The 12,271-nt window shown below is 47.9% G+C and overlaps 1 long non-coding RNA gene across 1 annotated transcript in view; it reads left to right on the top strand.

Annotated features, from left to right (window-relative positions):
• LOC149970422 (uncharacterized) overlaps window positions 1-12,271 on the top strand; it is a 37,894-nt gene extending 25,623 nt beyond the window's left edge. The window contains exon 2 of the long non-coding RNA XR_016493333.1: window positions 10,878-12,271. This is a non-coding gene — a long non-coding RNA (uncharacterized LOC149970422). The remainder of the gene's footprint in view (window positions 1-10,877) is intronic.

Genomic DNA, 12,271 nt, shown 5'->3' on the forward strand with positions numbered 1-12,271 from the left:
AGGCTGAAGAAATTTGGCTTGTCACCTAAAACCCTGACAAACTTTTACAGATGCACAATTGAGTGTCAGGTGCGTGAATGAGGACCCAAAAGCGAATTAACAAACAGAGTTTCTTTAATGATGAACACACGTGGGCTCAGATGGACAGGTAGATTCCGACAGGACAGGACAAGGTTGCAGCAAACACGATGATAGTCTGGTTCAGGCATGAGACACACAAACAAGAATCCGACAAAGACAGGAGCAGAAACAGAGAGAGATATAGGGACCTAATCAGAGGGAAAAAGGGAACAGGTGGGAAAAGGGGTGAATGAGGTAGTCAGAGAAGACAAGGAACAGCTGGGGGAAAGAGGGACAGAAACGGTAACCTAGTACGACCAGCAGAGGGAGACAGGGTGAAAGGAAAGGACAGAAACAAGACACAACATGACAATACATGACAGTACCCCCCCACTCACCCAGCGCCCCCTGGCGCACTCGAGGAGGAAACCTGGCGGCAACGGAGGAAATCCTCGATCAGCGCACGGTCCAGCACGTCCCGAGAGGGAACCCAACTCCTCTCCTCAGGACCGTACCCCTCCCAATCTACGAGGTACTGGTGACCACGGCCCCGAGGACGCATGTCCAAAATCCTACGGACCCTGTAGATGGGTGCGCCCTCGACAAGGATGGGGGGGGGGGGGGAGACGAGCGGGGGCGCGAAGAACGGGCTTGATACAGGAGACATGGAAGACCGGGTGGACGCGACGAAGGTATCGCGGAAGAAGAAGTCGAACTGCGACAGGATTAATGACCCGAGAAATACGGAACGGACCAATGAACCGCGGGGTCAACTTGCGAGAAGCCGTCTTAAGGGGAAGGTTCTGAGTGGAGAGCCAAACTCTCTGACCGCGACAATATCTAGGACTCTTAGTTCTACGCTTATTAGCAGCCCTCACAGTCTGCTTCCTATAACGGCAAAGTGCAGACCTGACCCTCTTCCAGGTGCGCTCGCAACGTTGGACAAAAGCCTGAGCGGAGGGGACGCTGGACTCGGCGAACTGAGATGAGAACAGCGGAGGCTGGTACCCGAGGCTACTCTGAAAAGGAGATAGCCCGGTCGCAGACGAAGGAAGCGAGTTGTGGGCGTATTCTGCCCAGGGGAGCTGTTCTGACCAAGACGCAGGGTTGCGAAAAGAAAGACTGCGTAAGATGCGACCAATAGTCTGATTGGCCCGTTCTGCTTGACCGTTAGACTGGGGGTGAAAGCCGGAAGAGAGACTGACGGAAGCCCCAATCAAACGGCAAAACTCCCTCCAAAATTGAGATGTGAATTGCGGACCTCTGTCCGAAACGACGTCTGACGGAAGGCCATGAATTCTGAAAACATTCTCGATGATGATTTGTGCCGTCTCTTTAGCAGAAGGAAGCTTAGCAAGGGGAATGAAATGAGCCGCCTTAGAGAACCTATCGACAACCGTAAGAATAACAGTCTTCCCCGCTGACGAAGGCAGTCCGGTGACAAAATCTAAGGCGATGTGAGACCACGGTCGAGAGGGAATGGGAAGCGGCCTGAGACGGCCGGCAGGAGGGGAGTTACCGGACTTAGTCTGCGCGCAGACCGAACAAGCAGCCACGAAACGACGCGTGTCATGCTCCCGGGTGGGCCACCAAAAACGCTGGCGAATGGAAGCAAGCGTACCCCGAACGCCAGGGTGGCCGGCTAACTTGGCAGAGTGAGCCCACTGAAGAACGGCCAGACGAGTAGGAACGGGAACGAAAAGAAGGTTCCTAGGACAAGCGCGCGGCGACGGAGTGTGAGTGAGCGCTTGCTTTACCTGCCTCTCAATTCCCCAGACAGTCAACCCGACAACACGCCCCTCAGGGAGAATCCCCTCGGGGTCAGTGGAGGCTACTGAAGAACTGAAGAGACGAGATAAAGCATCAGGCTTGGTGTTCTTAGAGCCCGGACGATAAGAAATCACGAACTCGAAACGAGCGAAAAACAGCGCCCAACGCGCCTGACGCGCATTAAGTCGTTTGGCAGAACGGATGTACTCAAGGTTCCTATGGTCAGTCCAAACGACAAAAGGAACGGTCGCCCCCTCCAACCACTGTCGCCATTCGCCTAGGGCTAACCGGATGGCGAGCAGTTCGCGGTTTCCCACATCATAGTTACGTTCCGACGGCGACAGGCGATGAGAAAAATACGCGCATGGGTGGACCTTGTCGTCAGAGAGGGAGCGCTGAGAAAGAATGGCTCCCACGCCCACCTCTGACGCGTCAACCTCGACAACAAACTGTCTAGAGACGTCAGGTGTAACAAGGATAGGAGCGGATGTAAAACGATTCTTGAGGAGATCAAAAGCTCCCTGGGCGGAAACGGACCACTTAAAGCACGTCTTGACAGAAGTAAGGGCTGTGAGAGGAGCTGCCACCTGACCGAAATTACGGATGAAACGACGATAGAAGTTCGCGAAGCCGAGAAAGCGCTGCAGCTCGACGCGTGACTTAGGGGCGGGCCAATCAATGACAGCTTGGACCTTAGCGGGATCCATCTTAATGCCTTCAGCGGAAATAACAGAACCGAGAAATGTGACGGAGGAGGCATGAAAAGTGCACTTCTCAGCCTTCACAAAAAGACAATTCTCTAAAAGGCGCTGGAGGACACGTCGAACGTGCTGAACATGAATCTGGAGTGACGGTGAAAAAATCAGGATATCGTCAAGGTAAACGAAAACAAAGATGTTCAGCATGTCTCTCAGGACATCATTGACTAATGCCTGAAAGACAGCTGGAGCGTTAGCGAGGCCGAAAGGAAGAACCCGGTATTCAAAGTGCCCTAACGGAGTGTTAAACGCCGTCTTCCACTCGTCCCCCTCCCTGATGCGCACGAGATGGTAAGCGTTACGAAGGTCCAACTTAGTGAAAAACCTGGCTCCCTGCAGGATCTCGAAGGCTGAAGACATAAGAGGAAGCGGATAACGATTCTTCACTGTTATGTCATTCAGCCCTCGATAATCTATGCAGGGGCGCAGAGACCCGTCCTTCTTCTTGACAAAAAAAACCCCCGCTCCGGCGGGAGAGGAGGAGGGGACTATGGTACCGGCGTCAAGAGCTACAGACAAATAATCCTCGAGAGCCTTACGTTCGGAAGCCGACAGAGAGTATAGTCTACCCCGGGGGGGAGTGGTTCCCGGAAGGAGATCAATACTACAATCATACGACCGGTGTGGAGGAAGAGAGGTGGCCCTGGACCGACTGAACACCGTGCGCAGATCGTGATATTCCTCCGGCACCCCTGTCAAATCACCAGGCTCCTCCTGTGAAGAAGAGACAGAGGAAACAGGAGGGATAGCAGACATTAAACATTTCACATGACAAGAGACGTTCCAGGAGAGGATAGAATTACTAGACCAATTAATGGAAGGATTATGACAAACTAGCCAGGGATGGCCCAAAACAACAGGTGTAAAAGGTGAACGAAAAATTAAAAAAGAAATGGTTTCGCTATGATTACCAGAAACAGTGAGGGTTAAAGGTAGCGTCTCACGCTGAATCCTGGGGAGAGGACTACCATCCAGGGCGAACAAGGCCGTGGACTCCCTTAACTGTCTGAGAGGAATGTCATGTTCCCGAGCCCAGGTCTCGTCCATAAAACAGCCCTCCGCCCCAGAGTCTATTAAGGCACTGCAGGAAGCTGACGAACCGGTCCAGCGTAGATGGACCGACAAGGTAGTGCAGGATCTTGAAGGAGAGACAGGAGTAGTAGCGCTCACCAGTAGCCCTCCGCTTACTGATGAGCTCTGGCTTTTACTGGACATGAAGTGACAAAATGACCAGCAGAACCGCAATAGAGACAGAGGCGGTTGGTGATTCTCCGTTCCCTCTCCTTAGTCGAGATGCGGATACCTCCCAGCTGCATAGGCTCAGCTCCCGAGCCGGCAGAGGAAGATGGTAGTGATGCGGAGAGGGGGGCAACGGAGAACGCGAGCTCCTTTCCACGAGCTCGGTGACGAAGATCAACCCGTCGCTCAATGCGAATAGCGAGTTCAATCAAGGAATCCACGCTGGAAGGAACCTCCCGGGAGAGAATCTCATCCTTTACCTCTGCGCGGAGACCCTCCAGAAGACGAGCGAGCAAAGCCGGCTCGTTCCAGCCACTGGAGGCAGCAAGAGTGCGAAACTCAATAGAGTAGTCTGTTATGGATCGATTGCCTTGACATAGGGAAGACAGGGCCCTGGAAGCCTCCTCCCCAAAAACAGATCGATCAAAAACCCGTATCATCTCCTCCTTAAAGTCCTGATACTGGTTAGTACACTCAGCCCTTGCCTCCCAGATTGCCGTGCCCCACTCACGAGCCCGTCCAGTAAGGAGAGATATGACGTAGGCGACACGAGCAGTGCTCCTGGCGTAAGTGTTGGGCTGGAGAGAAAACACAATATCACACTGGGTGAGGAACGAGCGGCATTCAGTGGGCTCCCCAGAGTAACACGGCGGGTTATTGATTCTGGGCTCCGGAGATTCGAAAGCCCTGGAAGTGGCCGGTGGATCGAGGCGGAGATGGTGAACCTGTTCTGTGAGGTTGGAGACTTGGGTGGCCAGGGTCTCAACGGCATGTCGAGCAGCAGACAATTCCTGCTCGTGTCTGCCTAGCATCGCTCCCTGGATCTCGACGGCTGAGTGGAGAGGATCCGAAGTCGCTGGGTCCATTCTTGGTCGGATTCTTCTGTCAGGTGCGTGAATGAGGACCCAAAAGCGAATTAACAAACAGAGTTTCTTTAATGATGAACACACGTGGGCTCAGATGGACAGGTAGATTCCGACAGGACAGGACAAGGTTGCAGCAAACACGATGATAGTCTGGTTCAGGCATGAGACACACAAACAAGAATCCGACAAAGACAGGAGCAGAAACAGAGAGAGATATAGGGACCTAATCAGAGGGAAAAAGGGAACAGGTGGGAAAAGGGGTGAATGAGGTAGTCAGAGAAGACAAGGAACAGCTGGGGGAAAGAGGGACAGAAACGGTAACCTAGTACGACCAGCAGAGGGAGACAGGGTGAAAGGAAAGGACAGAAACAAGACACAACATGACAATACATGACATTGAGAGCATCCTGTCAGGCTGTATCAACTGCACTGCCCTCAACCGCAAGGCTCTCCAGAGGGTGGTGCGGTCTGCAAACTGCCTGCCCTCCAGGACACCTACTGCACCCGATATCACAGGAAGGTGAAAAAGATCATCAAGGAAAACAACAACCCAAGCCACTGCCTGTTTGCCCAATTACCTTCCAGAAGGCGAGGTCCGTACAGGTGCATCAAAGCTGGGACCGAGAGACTGAAAAACAGCTTCTATCTCAAGGCCATAAGACTGCTAAACAGCAATCACTAACTCAGAGAGGCTGCTGCCTACATAGAGACTCATATAATTGGCCACTTTAATAAATGGATCACTAGTTTAAACAATGCCACTGAATAATATTTACATATCTTACATTACTCATCTCTTATGTATAGACTGTATCTTATACCATCTATTGCATCTTGCTGCACGGCCATCGCTCATCCATATATTTATATGTACATATTCTTAATCCATCCATTTAGATTTGTGTGTATTAGGTAGTTGTAGGGGAATTGATAGATTACTTGTTAGGCATTACTAGAAGCACAAGCATCTTCCTACACTCGCATTAACATCTGCTAACCATGTGTATGTGACCAATAAAATTTGATTTGATTTGTTTCTAGGCCCACACCTCTTCCCTGTCTCATCGATGGCCAACCGGCGTACACGCTGAGGCGCCTCCTGAAAGTTTGACCGCGGGGCAGGGGATTCCAATACCTGGTTGACTGGGAGGGTTATGGCCCATGGGAGAGGTGCTAGGTCCCCACTAGGGATATCCTGGATCCAGGCCTTATTGCTGAGTTCCAACGCCGGCACGCTCATCTTCCTCATTATCCCCAGTGTAATTATGCCTGTGCTCTCTGTTTGTACCTGTGCTCTCTGTTTGTCTGTTGCCAGTTAGTTTTGTTACGTTAAGCCTACCAGCGTTTTCCCCCGTGCTCCTGTCTCTAGTCCCTGTTTTCTAGCTATCACAGTTTTTAACCATTCTGCCTGCCCTGACCTTGAGCCTGCCTGTCGTTCTGTAACTTGTCACACCACCATGGATTACTGACCTCTGCCTGCCCTGACCCTGAGCCTGCCTGCCGATCTGTATCTTTTAGACTCTGCTCTGGACTACTGACCTCTGCCTGCCCTTGACCCGTCGTTTGCCTACCCCCCTGTTTTTGTAATAAACTTTTGTTACTTCAAAACTCTGCTTCTGGGTCTTCTCCTGAACATTGTCAGGTGGAGTGTTGTAGGGATGGTTGTCCCTCTGGAAGGTTCTCCCATCTCCACAGAGGAACTCTGGAGCTCTGTCAGAGTGACCATCGAGTTCTTGGTCACCTCCCTGACCAAGGCCCTTCTCCCCCAATTGCTGAGTTTGGCCAATCGGCCAGCTCTAGGAAGAGTCTTGGTGGTTCCAAACTTCTTCCATTTAAGAATGATGGAGGCCACTGTGTTTTTGGGGACCTTCAATGCTGCAGAAATGTTTTGGTGCCCTTCCCCAAAGCTGTGCCTCGACACAATCCTGTCTCGCAGATCTATCGACAATTCCTTCGACCTCACCTCATGTGGGACCTTATATAAACAGGTGTGTGCCTTTCCAAATCATGTCTAATCAACTGAATTTACCACAGGTGGACTCCAGACAAGTTGTAGAAACATTTCAAAGATGATCAATGGAAACAGGATGCACCTGAGCTCAATTTCAAGTCTCATAGTAAAGGTTCTGAATACTTATGTAAATAATCATTTTTATTTTTAATACATTTGCAAAAATGTCTCAAATCCTGTTTTTGCTATGTCATTGTGGTGTATTGTGTGTAGATTGATGAGGGAAAAAATGTATTAAATCAATTTTAGAACAAGGCTGTAAAATAACATGTGGAAAAAGTCAAGGAGTCAGAATACTTTCCGAATGCACTGTACATCATCCAACGAAGTGCTTACTTGCAGGTTCCTTCTCGACAATGCAAACAATTAGAAGTACTAAAAGATAAGAATACGAACGTAAAGTAAATGGCAATCAAATTGAATAATTTTATCATAAGTATAATACAGGAAGGTACAATTTATAGTCCAATATTTACATGTGTATTGGGGAATGGGGGATGGGGCAAGTGTAGAAATATAGCAGTGTAGTAAGAGTCTAGTAGCAGTGTGTGTGTGTGTGTGTGTGTGTGTGTGTGTGTGTGTGTGTGTGTGTGTGTGTGTGTGTGTGTGTGTGTGTGTGTGTAGATGTGTGCATGAGTGATTGCATGTGTGCTGAGGTGCGGAGAATCAGTGCAGGTGGTCAGTCCAGTTCAAGTGTTCAGCAATCTGATGGCTTGTGGATTGAAACTGTCTCTGAGCCTGTTGGTACAGTATCAGACCTTATACTCCTTTACCGTCTGCCCAACGCTAAGAGAGAGAACAGCTTGTGTGGGGTCCTTCCTCAGGCACCGTTTCGAGTAAATGTTCTGGATGGTATGGGAGCACGTTCAGGGTCCCAGTGATATACTGGGCAGTCTTCACCTCCTGCTGGAGGCCCTTGCGGTCGTGGATGGAGCAATTCCCATAACAGGCCGCGATGCAACCGGTCAGGCCGCTCTCGATGGTACCGTGGTAGTATTTGGACAGGTCCCGGGGTGGCATGCCAAATTTCTTCAGCCGCCTTAGAAAGTAGAGACACGGTTGCGCCCTCTTGACAAGAGTGGTGGTGTTGATGGTCAATTCAAATGTCCTCGGTGATGTGGATGCAGAGGAACTTAAAACTTGTGACTCTGTCTCCTGCAGTCCAGTTGATGTGGATCGGGGCTTGCTCCCTCCTCTGCTTCCTGAAGGAGTACTCAACTTACCACTCCACTAGATTGCAAATGGAATCAGAGAACAATCTATGGTGTGCATTATTTGTTTTATTCAGTGTGTGTGCTCCCACTGGGAATGACAAGGGGGAGGTGAGCAATGAGATTACCCCTCTGCTGGTACAGACAAGCCTCTCTCACAGGCAACAGAGTACTACGTCCAATCTAGAAAACATCTCTCACAGAGAGACGCAACCGAGAGGGGTTACATTAGAGTCTGATTAACACGAGGAGATAAAAGGTGCATATGTATGGTGCACGTTATTATGTCCTCTGTCTGATTTCAATTTCCCAACGCTTCAATTAGACACCAGGGATGAAGGTGGTGGGGATAGAATGAATGGAGGGGAAACGTGTATATCCACGGCTCTGAAGCATGAACGTTGTTACCCCCCGTCTCGAGCCATCTCTCACTGAGAGTATCAGATTTCATTATGCCATGCCGGCTTTTGGTTAAGGCCGGAAGATTTAATCAAATGAATAATCATCCGGTTGCCACTAATGATGAATCACGGAGCATTCGCCGATCGTTTTGCATGTCACAAAGGCAAAACTGCTAACACAAAGCACTTGGTGCATAGCGTGGCGTGTCTGGTGTGAAATCAAAAGTCAAATGTGGAGATCCGTGGATTAAATATGGCCTCTAGTGAGTGGTACTGCTTACCCAGAAGGAGAATCCTCCATGTCCCCTGCTTCTATTCATCACGCCTAATCCAGAAACGTACCATAAATCAGCTTGGGAGCTTAATTTGATTAATTAGCTAATTAATTAAAGGCAAAATGATTGAGAGAATGCCTGGATGAGAGTCTGTTCCATGGGATGCTAGCACATGGTTTTTAGACTCTTGTAAATCCATCAATTTATATTTCCATAATAGATAAAACACTGCCCAATAATATACATGGAACAGATAATAGATGAAAAATGGCTAGGAAGAAATACATGGATATGGGGCGTGGCGTTATAAGACAGGAGGAGACTTTCCATTAGGTAATAAAATAGTACTGTAGCTAAAATGGTGTAGAGGCAGGGCTTTCTGAACAATATAGCTACACTGAAATTATGCAAGGAATGAGGAAAAGCAGGGTTGATCATTCTTCAGAGAGTGTGTGTGTGAGAGCGCTAGCTAGCTAACCCACCTGCAGCTCTTGCAGAGGAGGGGGGAGAAGAGAGAGCTCCTAGTGTTGGTCTAAATCATTGATGGCTTATTCTGAGAACCTGCAGATCAGAGGAACAAGCTCCTAACACAGAGCGCCGTTTCACATTAAAGGAGTCGCAGGTAGAGGGCTCTCTGAACTGCTGCTGCTGCTGTTAAACGTTATAGTAACCGACACCAATGGATGTGAGAGGCCTAGGTGGGAAGGGATACTACTCTATACTTAAAGATGGCTGTTTCTAAAAGAGAGACTGCAGGGAAAGGACGACGGACGAGGGTAGTTGGAGTTCAGAGACTAAGCAGAGTAATGGGTGATAAGGGTCTATGTTTTTTTAGGGGATCAACTTGAATAGATCCTTCATGGATCACAAGAGACATGACAAAGCCATTTCCCCCAGGGATTACTGATAATAAACATCTGAAATTGGGTTGCAGAAGGGTTACCATCACTAATGAATGCATGTCAGTATGGTAATAGGTCAACTATTGATGCTGCCTAAGGTGCTGCCTGATTTCCCCAAGGGTGTATTCACCTGGGCATCTCAACCTGTAACCTCCCCTTCTCCTCTTCTCCTTCATCCTCCACCTCCTCCTCCACCTCATCCTCCTCCACCTCCTCCTCCACCTCATCCTCCTCCCCCCCACCTCCACCCCCACCTCCTCCTACTATCCTGTTCCTTACATTGTTGGCCTCATTTATTTTTTATTTAACCTTCATTTAATTAGACAAGTCAGTTTTGGAACAAATTCTTATTTACAATGACGGCCTACCCCGGCCAAACCCTCCACTAACCCGGAAGACGCTGGGCCATTTGTGCGCCTCCCTATGGGACTCCCGATCACGGCCAGTTGTGCTAACACTTCTGTGGTGGCTATCAGACGGAGACAAGCTGAAGGGTGACATTGAAGAGGCAGGGAGGGTTGGACACCGCGGCCCATAAATCAGATCCTGTCTCGGGAGGCAGACACATGACCCCCCTCCCCCACCTAGACCCTGCACCAGCCCCAGCCACTCCTCATCCGCCACAGACAGCCCCAGTCTGATCCAATCTGGTACATGCTGACATGTATAACCCGTTTGATTTCCTCTCTCTGATTGAAACACACAATCTCATCTGCAGGGAAGGCAGTTCTGGAGGGTTTTAAATTAAGACAATTAAGGTAAGGAGCACTTTACTCCAAAGGATGGGCAAATATTGATATGGCGGTTTTATTTGGTCTCCTGGTCTTTCTCTGCATGTTAGCATGCTTTTCTTATGGGTTTCTTTCATGTATGTTCATCACACATAGTTGACAGTCTTGAAAGATCTACAACATCTCATCAAATGAAACATGAAAAAGCCACCAGTAGCATGGACCAATAGCTGTCTTCGGCATGTTTTCCCTGTTACCCACCATATATCCCTATGGCTGACTCTATTAAAGATCAATCATTTTTTCCCAAGATAATTAATTGAAGATACTGTATGTCTGTTGGCACAATATCTTTGAAAGAAGAGTATGAGCAAGTCCCTGCGTCATTATCTGATGTTATGGGTCTAATAATATGTATAATAATCCCTATGGGTTTCGTCACACACACACACACACACTCACACATCCAGGGATTGTCATGGAGGATATGGGTGTGTGTGTAACAAAAGGAAGCTTGACAAGTTGATAACAGCACTTACTTTCTTTTAAAAATGCTATAAGGTGCTTCCATAAAGCTGAATAAAAAGTATGCATTGAAAGTACCAAAGCCAGACTCTCTCTCAGATAAGGTGTTTTTTTTGTTTTTTTTACAGCTGCACTGGACTGAATGTGAATGGAGGGAGAAGGCATGATCGGAATGAGAAAAGAAGACACGGTCTCCGGGGGCGCTGAATAAATGTGACTTCACGTAATCTGTATGTGTATCACAACAATGCAAGACGGCCTTCATACTTTAGGCTATCTGTGTCTTCAGAGAGGTTTCTGGCGTCTTGCTAAGTCTGTTGAGGAATAACATTATAGCCTTCTGCAAGAGAGAATATAACACAGGAATCGGATATGATGTGAATATTTCTTATTAACAGTGTGACTTCGACTTCCTGTGTGTTTATGGATCTATAGTCTTTTTTATGTTCTACTTCAGTACACACACACACACACACACACACACACACACACACACACACACACACACACACACACACACACACACACACACACACACACACACACACACAAACACACACACACACACACACACACACACACACACAAAGCCAGAAAGTACAAAAGCCGAAAATATTCATCAATGCCCAGTTGACATGTATGTCTGTTTGTAAAGACTGTAATCTTAACCTGTCCAATGGGAATGCCCATTAGGCAGTGCTGGCAGTGGAGATGCGGAATGCACCAGGTTGTGATGCACAGTGTGATAAACACAATTACAGGCAGACAGATACCGTCTCAGACACTGGCTCGCAATTTTTTTATTTATATATGGCAAGAAAATATGTTAAAAAGTCCCTCGGCATGAATATCCATACTCAGAATAGACAAGATATAAACTGAAAAGTAGACATGAAAACCTTGTGTTCCTTATACACATCCCGGGCTTGGAGAGAGAGGTGAAAAGATGACAGGGTTAGGCATGGCACCAAAACCTGCTCCAAAAAGCCTTCACATTGTTATCAATAGAATGTCTCTTCAATGTTCTGTTTTGTTATACACAATCATTCAATTGCCTTAGGTCATGTTTGAGGTAATGTGATGTAGTCTCACCAAATATGCAATGATTATGTGACCTCATCAGGGCCGTAGCTACATATGAGCAGATCGAGGTCCAGACCTCTGTAATGTGGTTGTGCATCAGCAGTTTTCCTCTTGTTATATGTCATTCACTAACAGTCACCCAATTAGCCCATGTCTGTTCAAACATTTTAGACTGGTATATAAGTCTAGGTAGTCTAGCCAGCTATCTAAACTTGTAGTAATCATCAAGTTTTTAAATTGTACAGCAATGCAGTAAATGCGCTTGAACTTTTTTTAAATTGGAAATTTGAATTGGAAACACAACATTTCAAAAACATGAATATAATATTACAGCAAGGTCTGGGACTTGAGATTGTAATGCAAGGATATTACCCCTTGGCTCAGATAACTTAATACTGCTTTTGTTGGGAACTAATAAAGCTTAATGCATTTTTACATG

The sequence above is a fragment of the Oncorhynchus mykiss genome, chromosome 29, assembly GCF_057628025.1.
Source record: "Oncorhynchus mykiss isolate SJ-2025 chromosome 29, ASM5762802v1, whole genome shotgun sequence".
NCBI classification, from domain to species: Eukaryota; Metazoa; Chordata; class Actinopteri; order Salmoniformes; family Salmonidae; genus Oncorhynchus; species Oncorhynchus mykiss.